Source organism: Balaenoptera acutorostrata, chromosome 6 (assembly GCF_949987535.1).
Source record: "Balaenoptera acutorostrata chromosome 6, mBalAcu1.1, whole genome shotgun sequence".
NCBI classification, from domain to species: domain Eukaryota; kingdom Metazoa; phylum Chordata; class Mammalia; order Artiodactyla; family Balaenopteridae; genus Balaenoptera; species Balaenoptera acutorostrata.
Window position 1 is genome coordinate 25,184,765 of NC_080069.1, and position 11,186 is coordinate 25,195,950.

The window sequence follows — 11,186 nt, forward strand, 5'->3', positions numbered from 1 at the left end:
TAGAGCCCGTGCTCTGCAGCAGGAGAGGCCACCGCAATGAGAAGCCCGCACAACGAAGAGTGGCCCCCGCTCTCTGCAACTAGAGAGAGCAAAGACCCAATGCAGCCAAAAATAAAAATAAAAATAAAATAAATTAAAAAAAACACACACACAAAAAACATGGAAGCAGAAATGAAAGAATGTGTTAAAAGTATTGAAAGATAAAGTTAAAGAAATGTCCCAGAAAATATAACCAAAAAACAAAGAGATAGAAATTAGGGACAAAAGACATACAGATGAGAGAAACAGTTTAGGAATTGCAAGATTCATATACTTGAGTTCCAGAAAGACAGCACATAGGAAAAGATGGAGAGGAAACAATCTAAGACATAATAGAAGAAAATTCCCCAAAGGACATGAGTTTCCAGATTGAAAGGCTCCCTCAAGTGCCCAACATACTGATTATAAGAAGTCCCACAACTACTTATACCATTGTAAAGTTAAAGAAAAATGAAAATAAAGAAAGCTCCTAAATCTTCTAAAAGGGGGGATAGGAGGACAGGTCATATAAAAAGGATCAAGTGTAAATATAGGGTCAGACTTCTCATTAGCAATATTAGAAGCCAGACAGCATAGACCAATGTCTTCAAACTGTTTTTGTTTGTTTGGTTTTTTGTTTTTTTGTTTTTGTTTTTTTTAATTAATTTATTTATTTATCCTTATTTTTGGCTGTGTTGGGTCTTCGTTTCTGTGCGAGGGCTTTCTCCAGTTGCGGCAAGTGGGTGCCACTCTTCATCGCGGTGCGCGGGCCTCTCACTATCGCGGCCTCTCTTGTTGCGGAGCACAGGCTCCAGACGCGCAGGCTCAGTAGTTGTGGCTCATGGGCTTAGTCGCTCCGAGGCATGTGGGATCTTCCCAGACCAGGGCTCGAACCCGTGTTCCCTGCATTGGCAGGCAGATTCTTAACCAATGCGCCACCAGGGAAGCCCCAAACTTTTTTTTTTTAATTAATTAATTTTATTTATTTTTGGCTGTGTTGGGTCTTCACTGCTGCGAGCAGGGGCTACTCTTCCTTGCGGTGCGCAGGCTTCTTATTTCAGTGGCTTCCCTTGTTGCGGAGCACCAGCTCCAGGCATGCAGGCTTCAGTAGTGGTGGCACGCGGTCTCAGTAGCTGTGGCTCGTGGGCTCTAGAGCTCAGGCTCAATAGTTGGGCACATGTGCTTAGTTGCTCCGCAGCATGTGGGATCCTCCCGCACCAGGGATCGGACCCCTGTCCCCTGCATTGGCAGGCAGATTCTTAACCAATACACCACCAGGGAAGTCCTCAGTGCCTTCAAACTTCTGAAGGAAATGATTTCCAACAAAGGAGTCTATCATTAACTATTACTCAATAATAAAAGTAGAATGAAGACATACAGTGTATATCAATTAGCATCAGTTAGGTGATGCTACAGTAACAGCCATCCCCCAAATCTTTGTGGCTTATTATAACAAGTTTATTTCTAGCTTATGCTACACCCCTTTGTAAACCTGAGAGTAGGGGAGTTTCTGCAACACTGCCCTTTTTCATGATCCAGGCCAACACAACAGCCACCATCCTGGACATCACCTATCATTGTGTTACTGCCAGTTTCACACTAGCAATTAGTGCTGTGGCATGAAGGTGACATGCCACTTCTACTCATGTGGCGAGGAGGTGTGATGTTACTCCATGTCTGGAAAACAGAACAGCACTGATGCCTGCACACAAGTTCTTAATAACCGATCCACCTTGGTACTCTTTCTCAAGAAACTCCTGGGTGATATGCCACTCCCAAATGAGTAGCAAAACAAGAAAGAAGATGGCATGGGACACCTCACACAGAAAAGAAGGGAAGGAGATTCCAGGATGACAGCTGTGGGCAGACCTAAGTGTGACTAGGCCAAATTGGATTAACGGGATGGAGAACAGAAGGAATGGATCTAAGTGGGTCCAACATCAAGAAAATTAACAAAAAGAGGCAATTAAACCCAGAAGAAAAATGTTACAGAGAGGAATCACTATTTGGCTTGACAGTGAACAACGTTTAAAGTCATTTAATAATAGAAACACTGTGAATGGACTTAACTGAAAAATGGGTTCAACTATATTGAGAAGATGGGAGTTGGTGAAATGTTGAAATGTGTGTGAGGGATAATGTTAAGACACCTGAATCTTCATCTTCTATAACATGTTGTTAATGAATAACAGCAAAATGAAAACATCATAAATACAAGAAGAGCAAGCTGCTTAAAAATATAAAGAAATTTTTAGAAGGAACTCAAAGAAGTAGTTGCCTTTTGGAAATGGGAATCTGGGCTGGGGAAGGGTGGGCCAGGACAGATTTTTATTTTTATAAACCTCGTGCTTTTATCTGAATTCTTAAGCTATAATATACGTAAGTATATATGTATATGTGTATATAGTATATGTACTAAATGGGAAAAAAATCAAAATTAAGCCAAGTTGTATCTTTAATTGTTCTTTATAATATTTTACCTAACGTATTTAGCATTATGTGTCAGTCACTGTTATCAGTGATTTATGTGTATTGAACAGTGGAAAAATATCTTATTGTGGGATGTAGAAAAATTTCTGTTTGGATCTAAAATCAAATAGATTTGTTGGCATATTATTAAAATTAACTGAAAATCCCTTAAATCTCCCATTACCCTGCAGTATATCAAACAGGTAGTTTTGTATACACACCCTTGAATCCATTCCTGCAACCCTTTCTTAGATAATATTTCTTAAGGGCTCTCAATTCATTAGTATTATTTTTATTATTGTAGGGGTATAAAGTTGAGTTATTCAGACTGCTAAGTTTATAAATCACTTGTAGTCTCTTTATTCATCCATCCATTCATTTCCCCCCACTTTGTCTCCAGTCCCCACTCCCATTCTCATCCCTTGTCCTTCTGGACACCTGCTCTAATGTCTTTAATTATACCCGTAGCCTTGCAAAATATGCAGTGATAATCAATCAATCAAATAATTTGTGAAAAGTTTAAAAAGTGAGGTTCAGGTCATCCCTGGATAACTCCAGTCCTGTGGCTCAACAAAGCTATTGAAGCCTCTGGTTCTTCTGAGATCTTTGTTCCACTACCCACAGCATCAACTTCTTTGTAAGACCAATATCAAGATAATTTTAAGACCAGTACTCCTCACTGGCTATAAGACAGCAGCTGATGGTAATCAGTTCTGCATGATTCCATGTTCACGTCCAGGCAAAGAGAGAGACTGGTTTCAAGAGGTTTTTTCTTAAGGGCAAGGAACGAATTTTCTAAGAGACCCTGAGAGTTCTGCTCAAGTCTCCCTGGTCTGCATGACTTGGATCTGTCCACACCTGAATCAGTCAGTGTAAAGGAGAGAAGGGATGATTTGCTGATACACAATGGGAGGAACAGAATGGATATTGGAGTCAATCACAATCCTCGAAAGCCACTTCACTGGTCTCCCGATTTTATCTTCCTTTCCACCGATCCATTCGATACAGCAACCATCTGACTACATCACTCATCACTTAAAATCCTTCAACTGGGGCTTCCCTGGTGGCGCAGTGGTTGAGAATCTGCCTGCTAATGCAGGGGACACGGGTTCGAGCCCTGGTCTGGGAAGATCCCACATGCCACGGAGCAGCTGGGCCCGTGAGCCACAATTGCTGAGCCTGCGCGTCTGGAGCCTGTGCCCCGTGACGGGAGGGGCCGCGATAGAGAAAGGCCCGCGCACCGCGATGAAGAGCGGTCCCCGCACCGCGATGAAGAGTGGCCCCCGCTTGCCGCAACTGGAGAAAGCCCTCGCACGAACCGAAGACCCAACACAGCCAAAAATAAAAACAACAAATAAATAAATAAATAAATAAATAAGAAAATCCTTTAAAAAAAAAAAAAAAAAAAAAAAATCCTTCAACTGTATGGCACCTAGTCTTCAAAGACGACCCTCCCACTGAATTACACCTCCTGGTATTCACATCTTGAATCTGGGTTGGCTCTGCAATTTGCTTTTGACCAGTGATGCCATGTGGCTTCTGAAAGTGGGTCATAAAAAACTTTACTGTTTCTGCTAGAACACTGTTTTTTAGAATACTCCCTCTAGGAAACCAGCCACCATACTGTGAGCTGCTAAAGCTGCGTGAAAAAGCCATGAATAGGCACAATGGTTGACAGCCCCAGCTGAGCACCCAGCCAACATACACGTCAGTGAGCCACCTTGGGCATCCAACCTGGTCGAGTTTTCACATGACTGCAGCTTTTGTATGACGGCAACCACCTGTAAGACTTCAAGTGAGAACTGCCCAGCTGGGCACAGTCAACCTACAGAACTGTGAGAGATAATAATAAATGGGTGCTTTATGCCATCAAGTTCTGAGGTGGTTCATGACTTAACAATAGACCACTGAAACAAATGTCTTCCCCCACATATCAGTTTTGGTTGCATCTGGCTGTGAATAAGAGGACCTGAGCAATAATGACTTAAACAAAGGCCTTCAATGATCCTACATATCAAGGAGCCTGGGGGAGGCAGTTCCAGGGTTTGCTCAGAGGCTTGGAAATGTCAAGGACCCAGATGCTACTTTTCCACTCTGCCATCCTCCACCCGGTGGCTTTGTGTTGTTAAGATTGTCATGCACTCCAGATGACCACAGTGCCGCACTGTCACATACAGTCAGGACAAGAGGGGCAAGGCAAAAAGGATGTCTTCTCTTGATCTCTTAGGTTTTATTTGGAAATCTAATTTTTCCCAAGAACCCTCCAGCATTCTTGCATTTTTCCTTTATTGGTCAGAACTGGCCACTTGCCAACCCCTCTCCGGTCACCGGGAAAGGAGGCAAAGAATTAGCCAACCGGTTATGACGTATCTTTTGAGTCTGGGGGCTGGGCCTGCCTTCACTGAGATCAAGGGGTCTCTGCCCACTGCCTGAATAAAGTGGGGTTCTGTTTTCGGGAAAGAGGGAGTAGAATTGGACGTGCCACTGTGCCAGCCACACCATTACCTGAAGCCCCATCCTTAAGCGCCCTTCCTCCTGTGTCCCATCCCCACTAGCCCTTCCTTTCCTCTGCTGTGCATCTTGGCACATGTACCTGGAATGCACACTCTGTACCTAGGATGCTCTCATCTCTCAACCACGATCTGAGATATATATCCTTCAGATCTCAGCTCAAACATTACTTTCTCAGGGAGCTCTCCCCTCCCTGAGTTATAAGCTCTCTTAGGACTCTGCACTTCTTTATTTTTCAGGACTCTGCACTTCTTGGGTTCACGTAATAAAACCTAAGTATGTAGTTGTGTATGTATGAATTAATGTCTGCCTTCTCCATTGACCAAAGATAGGAGCTGTGACAATATTTCCATCACTGTATTCACAAGTATCTAGTGCATACTCAATAAATAATTATAAAATATATGAGCACTGTGTTTTGCTCTCTCACCTTCACCCACATCTCCCTGTGCTGGTGTTGTATAAACACTGAGTCATTTAAAAATGTTATTTTGAATCCTAAATCCTGAAAAACTTCAAAAGGGTGATCTTAGATTGTCCAAGCAATGATTGTCCAGCATTTTACTTAAACAAGAGCTTATTTTATGCTTGGTGAAATTATTAAGTTGCAGTTCAGGATACTACAAATAAACAATTTATAATGTTATAGAATCCTATTCATCTTTCAAGTTTTGGATAACTACGTTACACATTTTTTTTTTAAAGTGCAGATTAACATAATTAGGAGAGCCCTCTTAAAGAAGGATAAATTAATTGTTCTAGAAACGAATGTATTTTATAGTATACCCAACCTGAGGGTCCTGGCGTGACGCTGAGACTAGGTTTCTTGGGGAACAGAATCTTAGTATTGGAGGAAGTTTTGAAAGGTAGATGATTTGGTATTGGAAAAATTTCTGTGCCAATATTCTACAGATAGATGTAAAAAAATAGTATTTCCATACTTTATTTTAAAGGAGAAACCCAGTTCTAAGTTATCGTTTGTGTTTATGAATATCCCTCCTATACATACCAGCTCTGTGACCTTGGGCAAGTTGTTTAATCTCTCTGTGCCCCAGTTTCCTCAATTGTGAAATGGCATGAGACCGTTGTGAGGATTAGGCGAATTAGTATATGCAAAGTGCTTAGAACTGTGTCTGGCTCCTGGTAAGTGCTGTGTACCTGGGGTTGTTACTCCAATGTCTAGCATAGTGGCAGGATCTCAACGCAGAGCCACCAAAAGCATGGGTTTTCAAGGTTTGAATCCAGGCTCTACCACTTAACCAGCTCTAGGAACCTTGGTATATCATTTATTCTCTCTAAACCTCTGTATTCCCATCTGTAATGGGGATATTAATATCTACCTCATGAAATACAGTTTAAATTAAATCAAGTTGTGGCTGCAAGTACCTGGTACACCATGCTGCTCTCACTTGATGCCTCAGCTGCCAAGAAGCCATCATCCCCGCATGGCAGCCCAGAGTGCCCGGGACTGCGGGGCATGAAGGGCATGCAGGAGCCATCAAGTTCAAATTCAGTCATTTTTCAGAGGGAACAACTCAGGGGCGGAAGGACAGGGGATAAAGTGACTTGTTCAAAGTCACCTAGCTAGTTAGAGACAGAGACACGTTGTAAAAGAAAAACAGTTGTGCACCTCTCTGTTTTAGGATAACATTTTACTTTATTATATTTACATTGTGTAAATTTGTAATCCCCTTCTTTTCTAGGAGTTGCAGATACTTCCTGTGGTCCGGCCATTACCCATCAAGGTACAGAGAGGCAGGAATAAGTTAGTTGCATGAGCTGGGACCCCGTAACCCCTCACTGTCTTTTAGGAGACCTGTTATAGACAGGTTTTCTCCGCTTCTCTGAATAGGAGGAGTCGATGGATGGGAGCAGCTCTGGGAAACACTGTGGCAGAGGCCATCCTGGTTCTGAAGCCACTGAGAGGACCCAGGGCCAGGAGTCCTAGGTCCTTAGCAAACTCTATCTCTGTTCCCTATAATGAGCAAAATATAAACATTCTTTCCAATGACTATATTAGTTTTTAATTAAAATGTCTTCTCTTAATTGATGATCTTTAATACTACTACTATGCACCTGTAGAGAATATCTTTATAAAGGGTTCAAAGATCATATCAGATAAATATTTGGAATGTAGAAAATGATTCTAGTGGCCTACCTTCTCTTGAAGGTTCATCGAGCCAAATGGGGGAGCCCTGAATGGCCCCTGAGTGATCCCTGAGTGAGCTGGCCGTGTCTGAACTGGAGGCAGCTCCAGGGCCCACTGCAGGGCAGTGCTTCTGCCAGGAGTGAGCGCTGGGCCCTGAAATGCATCTGGGCCACCAAGGAGACTCACCCCAGCAGCAGTTGAGGGATTTTCATCTCTCAGATGGACGGTTGCCCAGTGCGGTTGCCCCTGAATCAGGCACTGCAGCTTAACCCAACGCCAGCCTGGAATCAGCCCAGATCTTCCCTGGGTTCTGCCGGTGAACTTTTCTCCACTTCCTGAGAAGAATCGAATTTTACCTGCTTAAAAGTGTTTTATTCTTTTCACTGCTTTATTCTTTCAAAGGAAACAAAATTTAATCAAAATCCTATTTCCAAAAGAAAACAAACCAAAACAAATCTAATTTACTAGGGAAGGAAAAAAGAGTGTAGAGTTCACATGAGTTCTGAGGAATCCAATTTAATAGAGAAACTGCTTATAGGAAACTTGAAAAATGAATTTGAACTGCTAAAATGAATACACTCAAGAGAAAAAATGCTGTTGATAATGTTTGTTGTTCTCCTGTGTTGTGCTTTTGTACTAGGCAGTGGGAAGCATGCTGTTTAAAGGGAAGTCCCAGGCACACTGCAATTCTCAACTCTGCTGGTCATACAAACAGAACCGTGAACTTAAAGTCACCAGGGGCTTTGGGCTTTGGGCTTTGACAAAAGGAAATGCTATTTTAGATGCAAACTATTATATATAGGATAAGCAATAAGGTCCTACTGTATAGCACAGGGAACTATATTTAATATCCTGTGATAAACCATAATGGAAAAGAATATGAAAAAGGATATATATATATATATAACTGAGTCACTTTTCTGTGCAGCAGAAACTAACACAACATTGTAAATCAACTATACTTCAATAAAATTAAAAAAAATTTTTTTAAAAAGGAAATGCTTTTTTTTTTTTTTTTTATGGGTGTTGAATTTTGTCAAAAGCTTTTTCTGCATCTATTGAGATGATCATATGGTTTTTATTCTTCAATTTGTTAATATGGTGTATCACATTGATTGATTTGCGTATATTGAAGAATCCTTGCATCCCTGGGATAAATCCCACTTGATCGTGGTGTATGATCCTTTTAATGTGTTGTTGGATTCTGTTTGCTAGTATTTTGTTGAGGATTTTTGCATCTATATTCATCAGTGATATTGGTCTGTAATTTTTCTTTTTTTGTAGTGTCTTTGTCTGGTTTTGGTATCAGGGTGATGGTGGCCTCATAGAATGAGTTTGGGAGTGTTCCTTCTTCTGCAATTTTTTGGAAGAGTTTGAGAAGGATGGGTGTTAGCTCTTCTCTAAATGTTTGATAGAATTCACCTGTGAAGCCATCTGGTCCTGGACTTTTGTTTGTTGGAAGATTTTTAATCACAGTTTCAATTTCATTACTTGTGATTGGTCTGTTCATATTTTCTGTTTCTTCCTGGTTCAGTCTTGGAAGGTTATACCTTTCTAAGAATTTGTCCATTTCTTCCAGGTTGTCCATTTTATTGGCATAAAGTTGCTTGTAGTAGTCTCTTAGGATGTTTTGTATTTCTGCGGTGTCTGTTGTAACTTCTCCTTTTTCGTTTCTGATTTTATTGATTTGAGTCCTCTCCCTCTTTTTCTTGATGAGTCTGGCTAATGGCTTATCAATTTTGTTTATCTTCTCAAAGAACCAACTTTTAGTTTTATTGATCTTTGCTATTGTTTTCTTTGTTTCTATTTCATTTATTTCTGCTCTGATCTTTATGATTTCTTTCCTTCTGCTAACTTTGGGTTTTGTTTGTTCTTCTTTCTCTAGTTTCTTTAGGTGTAAGGTTAGATTGTTTACTTGAGATTTTTCTTGTTTCTTTAGGTAGGCTTGTATAGCTATAAACTTCCCTCTTAGAACCGCTTTTGCTGCATCCCATAGGTTTTGGGTCGTCGTGTTTTCATTGTCATTTGTCTCTAGGTATTTTTTTATTTCCTGTTTGATTTCTTCAGTGATCTCTTGGTTATTTAGTAACGTATTGTTTAGCCTCCATGTGTTTGTCTTTTTTATGTTTTTTTCCCTGTAATTCATTTCTAATCTCATAGCGTTGTGGTCAGAAAAGATGCTTGATATGATTTCAATTTTCTTAAATTTACTTAGGCTTGATTTGTGACCCAAGAGTGATCTATCCTGGAGAATGTTCCGTGTGCACTTGAGAAGAACGTGTAATCTGCCGTTTTTGGATGGAATATCCTATATATATCAATTAAATCTATCTGGTCTATTGTGTCATTTAAAGCTTGTGTTTCCTTATTTATTTTCATTTTGGATGATCTGTCCATTGGTGTAAGTGAGGTGTTAAAGTCCCCCACTATTATTGTGTTACTGTCGATTTCCTCTTTTATAGCTGTTAGCAGTTGCCTTATGTATTGAGGTGCTCCTATGTTGGGTGCATATATATTTATAATTGTTATATCTTCCTCTTGGATTGATCTCTGGATCATTATGTAGTGTCCTTCCTTGTCTCTTGTAACATTCTTTATTTTAAAGTCTATTTTATCTGATATGAGTATAGCTACTCCAGCTTTCTTTTGATTTCCATTTGCATGGAATATCTTTTTCCATCCCCTCACTTTCAGTCTGTATGTGTCCCTAGGTCTGAAGTGGGTCTCTTGTAGACAGCATATATATGGGTCTTGTTTTTGTATCCATTCAGCCAGTCTATGTCTTTTGGTTGGGGCATTTAATCCATTCACGTTTAAGGTAATTATCGATATGTATGTTCCTGTGACCATTTTCTTAATTGTTTTGGGTTTGTTTTTGTAGGTCCTTTTCTTCTCTTGTGTTTCCCACTTAGAGAAGTTCCTTTAGCATTTGTTGTAGAGCTGGTTTGGTGGTGCTGAATTCTCTTAGCTTTTGCTTGTCTGTAAAGCTTTTGATTTCTCCATCAAATCTAAATGAGATCCTTGCTGGGTAGAGTAATCTTGGTTGTAGGTTCTTCCCTTTCATCACTTTAAGTATATCATGCCACTCCCTTCTGGCTTGCAGAGTTTCTGCTGAGAAATCAGCTGTTAACCTTATGGGAGTTCCCTTGTATGTTATTTGTCGTTTTTCCCTTGCTGCTTTCAGTACTTTTTCTTTGTCTTTAATTTTTGCCACTTTGATTACTATGTGTCTCGGCGTGTTTCTCCTTGGGTTTATTCTGTATGGGACTCTCTGCGCTTCCTGGACTTGGGTGGCTATTTCCTTTCCCATGTTAGGGAAGTTTTTGACTATAATCTCTTCAAATATTTTCTCTGGTCCTTTCTCTCTCTCTTCTCCTTCTGGGACCCCTATAATGCGAATGTTGTTGCGTTTAATGTTGTCGCAGAGGTCTCTTAGGCTGTCTTCATTTCTTTTCATTCTTTTTTCTTTAGTCTGTTCCACAGCAGTGAATTCCACCATTCTGTCTTCCAGGTCACTTATCCGTTCTTCTGCCTCAGTTATTCTGCTATTGATTCCTTCTAGTGTATTTTTCATTTCAGTTATTGTATTGGTCATCTGTGTTTGTTTGTTCTTTAATTCTTCTAGGTCTTTGTTAATCATTTCTTGCATCTTCTCAATCTTTGCCTCCATTCTTATTCCGAGGTCCTGGATCATCTTCACTATCATTATTCTGAATTCTTTTTCTGGAAGGTTGCCTATCTCCACTTCATTTAGTTGTTTTTCTGGGGTTTTTTCTTGTTCCTTCATCTGGTACATAGCCCTCTGACTTTTCATCTTCTCTGTCTTTCTGTAACTGTGGTTTTTGGTCCACAGGCTGCAGGTTTGTAGTTTTTCTTGCTTCTGTTGTCTGCCCTCTGGTGGTTGAGGCTATCTAAGAGGCTTGATGGGAGGCTATGGTGGTGGGTAGAGCTGACTGTTGCTGTGGCGGTCAGAGCTCAGTAAAACCTTAATCCACTTGACTGTTGATGGGTGGGGCTGGGTTCCCTCCCTGTTGGTGTG